Below are 5221 nucleotides of genomic sequence, written 5' to 3'. Positions count from 1 at the left end.
CCTACATTTAAAGAAATATAAAGTATTTTACATTTGAGTGTCGCAAACGATTTCCTGCGCAGTTTTTCTGTTGATTATGAATCCCCGCACCGGCAAGAAACGCGTGGCGCCCTCTCTTGGTGTGTTGGCAAGGCTCACGTCCGTGCTACAGTGGCCCTGCTACTGTCCTTGTTTTGGTAGGTTTCTCTGGGAGGTTGAGCCGCGCCGTACGAATGCACACTTTTATCAAAAGCACCCCCATCGGAGTGAAGCTACGACCATGTGCTGCTACAAGAAAGCGCGTGCCTACTATGAGGTATATAGAGGAAATTATAAGGTGACTCTCTTGCTTGAGAGGTACATTTTTTTAAGCGCATACAGTGACCCCACGACACGGGCATAGGTGATAGTGGAATTGCGTGCGCATTAGCAGTGCACAGCAATGAAACTTCCAGGTACTTTCGTTCAAGCAGTAAAATGCGCAATTCCCGGACGCTCATACTTAGAGCTCACTCACCGATACTTGTATATGGTTCTTGCACTGTGCATTGAAAATTTTAAATCGTGTATTAATGACTACATTTTAACACTCCAGTTATTAGCCTCAATAGCAGACAGCTCTTCGAGAGTTTTGCCGATGTGGTGAAAGTGCAGCACGGACGCGTTTAAGTGAATGAGTTCTGCACTATAAGAGGCAGCAAACTTGATGCTGCGTTATATGGCAGTAGGTGATTTATCCAATGTAAAAATTAGTGTTTGGTAGTTCATAACAACTTTTTCTATGTTGGTACAGTGCCTCTCAGATTTCGATCGTTCGCCGTCGATATGGGATTTACCATTGCTCTAATCGATGCTAGTTTCGGCAATTATGTCAACCGTGTACGTGAACTATGAACCGCTAACGAAGACTTAATAGAATGGCATGCTGGGAACTATTCTGAAGAATGGGCCATCAGTACGGCAAGCTAGTAACGATGCCGTTACCCCGAGTAGCAATCAAGAATCAAACCCCCGTTCAATATGATTCAAATTACCTGAGAATATGAACAGAAGTTATTGTCTGATAACACGACGTTTCAAAGTTTAGTAGTCATCTCCAGCGCGGCTGCTGGGCGCTCCATCCAGCCCGCTTGGGCCATGTGCCGCTCGCACGAGCGATTAGCGACAGGACGCTACGTGCGCGCGGCCCTGAATATGCACTGAATTTACCGTGTTCAGAATATGTGCAACAGTACTTATAAGCACTGTCGCAAGAGTGGTGCGAACATAGTTTTTTTTGCATATGGCGTGCAAACCTACCCCGTTTTTGATTATTTTTTTCTGTCACTCTTCTATGTACTTCTCGCTATCCTGTCTATTTGCCTTTATTTCGGCCGGTTGCAGTTCCAGTGCTTGAGAGATTAGATAGCAATCGCCGGGCCGGCAACATTTTTAGTTTCCTTTTTGTATTTTCGTCAGTTGTTGCCTCTGAAGAAATTAGTAAACTACTACTTCTTCAAGGTGTGGTTCCGGGGAGTAGCAGGGTCTCTATAAGCACACAAACCGCGGGAGTTAGAAGAGGGAGCCGTTTCCAGGGAACGATTAAGACTATCCGGCTACTTTTAAATGTGCCCTAACTTGTTTCCACAGCCTACGACACCAAGTACTCGAAGAAAGGTATATAGTGCATCATAACTATGCCTTAGGCATCATCTTTAGGATGACTATCTTTGAAGGGGCCAATGAGGCGTCCGATAATGGTGGCCGGCTTGTGTGTAGTTTGCATCCCTTCCATTCAAAGAATACTGTTCAAGGTTTCGCTGACACCTTCTACGTGCGAGCTTCATACGCGATTTTGCCACCGGCATGTCCTTAGCATATAAGCATATACAGTTGTTTTGGTTGCATCCCTTTCGGTTTTGGTGGATACATCGAGTGAAGAATCTTGGGAATCCATTTCATAGAAATGTTTTCTTTTGCTGATGATGAGTTTTAATAGTGCAATGGCAACCTCGCACCAAGCGCCATGGGATGAAGTGTTTTCTTCAACACAAGGTTAGCTGAAAGACCATTTTCCGAGCGCTTCAGCTCAAAGAAACCAAGCGCCAGGCTTCTAGAGAACTTGTGCCCATTGGAAACCAGTGGCTAAACGGCGGCACTGGGGAACGAATCACACACCGTCCTCGAGCCGCATGCTTAAAGCGATATGCCATTGCTGTTGTCGCTTGTTTTTAAAATAAATAACCAAGAAATGGGAACCGTCTTCACCAAAACTTCCTTGAATTTCCCTCTACCCTTCGGGAAAAATTTTTGCCAGTGTTCCTTCCACAAAGGCTACGTGAACAAGACGCTCGGCTCGCAGCATCAAACGGTGAAGAAGTGGGAGAGGCGGTAACCCGAAGTGTCAAAATCAGCTTCCAACGCTGTCCTTTATCTGGAAGCGCGTATCCCCAACCTCTATTCCCGCTTCCAACTTCTAACAGTGCGTACTTTCCTCAAGTCTTTTGACCCGGCCCCAGGCGTTAGTATTCCAATTTTTGTATCCCAACCACACCTTTTTTTGACTAATCACTGGCCACGTTATCAGCTTCCGCAAGTTAGGTTCACGCAGAATCTGTTAGCTCCGCTTCAGGTTGATCTGATCTCCTTGCAACGAGTTGCTGACACGCAGGCTGATCCCGTCTTCTATTACGACTTTATTTTCCCGTCCCATGCGAAGCATATGCCCGCACATACCCTAAATGGTCTTCTTTCTGAACACCTACAGAATTTTCCACATCATACTGTTCTCTCCACTGATGCCTCCGGCAGCTGTGAGAAGGCGGCGATTGGCATATATTCGCAGGATCTAGATTGGAGCTACTCCGTTCGTATCCCTGATTATACTCCTATATTCTTCGCAGAGTTTTTGGCCATTGGTTTGGCTCTTCTCAAAATTCCCAGACATGTCGCACGGGTTCTTATTCTCACAGACTGCCTTTCAGTTATTGTCTCTCTCCAAAATTCGGAAAAATCTTTCTTGACTCGTTCACTTAGGTTTTTTGTTCCGAGCACAGTGCGCGAGATCCGTTTGGTCTGGGTACCTGGCCATTCAGGCGTCTATTTTAACGAGGTGGCTGATTTATTGGCAAGGTCAGCTCTCAGCGCACCTGTAATATATCCCGTCCCTCACCTCATTCTGTTAGCAGCTTCACGTTTCCAGCGGTTTCAACATATTTCAGCCACTTTGAGTGATCCGTTGCTGAATACCGTGGACTTTCAACACCTAAAGTACCCATGGAATATCCGGTGGTGTAAGTCAAGGCTTTGTGAAGTGTCCATGACGCTCCTGCGATGTAGAATACCTCACTTAAACTTGTACTTATGCAGGTGCGGGTTCGCTGCGACAAACCTTTGTGTATCATGTGGGCAAGTTGAATCAATCGATCATTTTCTCCTCTCTTGCCGGCGGTTCGCGGTTCAGAGAAAGCAATATCTGGAGGTTCCTCTTTCGAGACTAGGACTGCCTCTGTCTCTTACAGTTCTTCTATCGTTCGGTGCGAGTGCCAAGGGATTCCCGTTAAGCAGTGTATGCGGCTACCTTCACGATTACATAAGTGCAACTAATCGATTATCTTGTTAGCTATACACAAAATTCTTTCGCATGTCCAAAAAAGGCTAGATTGATTCTATTCCGGATGACTCATACCTCTTGAATTCATTTAATTTTTCCCAATTTTTTTTTTTTTTATCTTGATTCAGTCTTCTGACGTTTCCTTCCCCGCGCAAATGCTTCATTGGCATTCTACCCTATACCTTGGCCAATCCCCCCACGTGGGTATGTGCCATATTACTTGAGGAGAAGAAGAAGAAGAAGAAGTGTCAAGGATGTGAGCAGGTGCTTAGGTAGGGCAAAATTCTTTTTCAAGAGGTACACGGGCACCCGGTTGCAGATGGTAAGGGTGAAGAAGAAAAAGAAAATGGGTAGGGGTCTCCTCCTGTACCTTTTCCTGCCTTTCTTTTTTTCCTCCTTTTATGTTTCCTCGAATCGTAGAGCGCAGTCCGTGGTTGCTTATTGAATGTGCTGTGTTTCTGCCCCCTACGGTGTGAAGCATGACGTAGTCGGCGCCTCTGTGAAAACGGCTCGGAACAGTCATGGATGCACTTTTGTCTCCAGGCTGTCATAGAAAAAATACACAACTTCTAATGTGTCAGTCCTGGCAAATGGTCTCTCCACACGCTGGCAAAAATCTGCCAGATAGGACATCAGAGTTTCTGCAGAAGATCAGTTTCATTCTTTAATGCCTTCCACCAACACCAGCATTGTTAAAAGCACAGCGCATGGCACAGGTAAAGAGTCGCACAAAAACAAATTTCGGGTGATTTAGCATGGTTTCACCAAATGCAATTAGGAGTGCTAGCTAGCACTTCGGTTTTCAGTGCTGTTTCGGTGTTGGGTTCCGTTGCGCACGGATGCAGTTGATGACGACGATGATATCCAAAACACAGCGCATTTGACCGGTATTTTAGGACGCAGAATGTGTGGCTGTGGCGGTGTTGCAGTTGTCTAATGCAGTGACCAGCAAAATTGATGTGTTCTCGCCTCCCCGGGTTCGAGACTCACTCGCGGCCGTAAAACATTTCCGATTATTCTATTTCAGGTCAAGCAAATTTCAGACATACGGACAGATCACTTCGAAATCCAAAATTGAAGCCTCACTGCCACAATAAAAAATGCGACCCCGTTAGCCCGCTGTTCTACTAGCATGTGGAGGCAGCGGTTGGTATCAATGCGGCCGCTCGATGGAACCGCATCATCGAGTGGCCACTCACTGAAAAAGACGGCAAGCTGAAAGCCTTTTCCTTAGAGCCTTTACTTCGTCCCTTGTCATTCAACGTGAGTGCACTGTGTTGTTATGGCCTGTGTACAGTACAAAATAAAGCAGACCATTGTGCATGGGCGAGACCCTTCTGCGGCCACGTAATTGGTGACAGCTTCAAAAAGCACGTGTTTTCGCTTTGTGTGGCAAGAAATGACTCGAATGAAGCAAACTGTCCATTTCACCAGAGATCATTTGGCGACGAAAGGGGTCGAGCACGGTGCATCGAGTCTCCAACGCCACTACATTGTTATGAAGACGAAGAAGAGTGCAGTGGCGCGGGACGGAGTGGTCGCTAGGCCCTTGAGCCATTAAATCATATCTTCATTCTGTCATCATGTCGTGCTTTCCTTGGCTTGCCACCACGTAACAATATTAAAGACAAAAGAACACCGCTAAGGATA

The sequence above is a fragment of the Amblyomma americanum genome, chromosome 1 (assembly GCF_052857255.1).
Source record: "Amblyomma americanum isolate KBUSLIRL-KWMA chromosome 1, ASM5285725v1, whole genome shotgun sequence".
NCBI classification, from domain to species: domain Eukaryota; kingdom Metazoa; phylum Arthropoda; class Arachnida; order Ixodida; family Ixodidae; genus Amblyomma; species Amblyomma americanum.
This window is presented reverse-complemented; position numbering follows the sequence as displayed.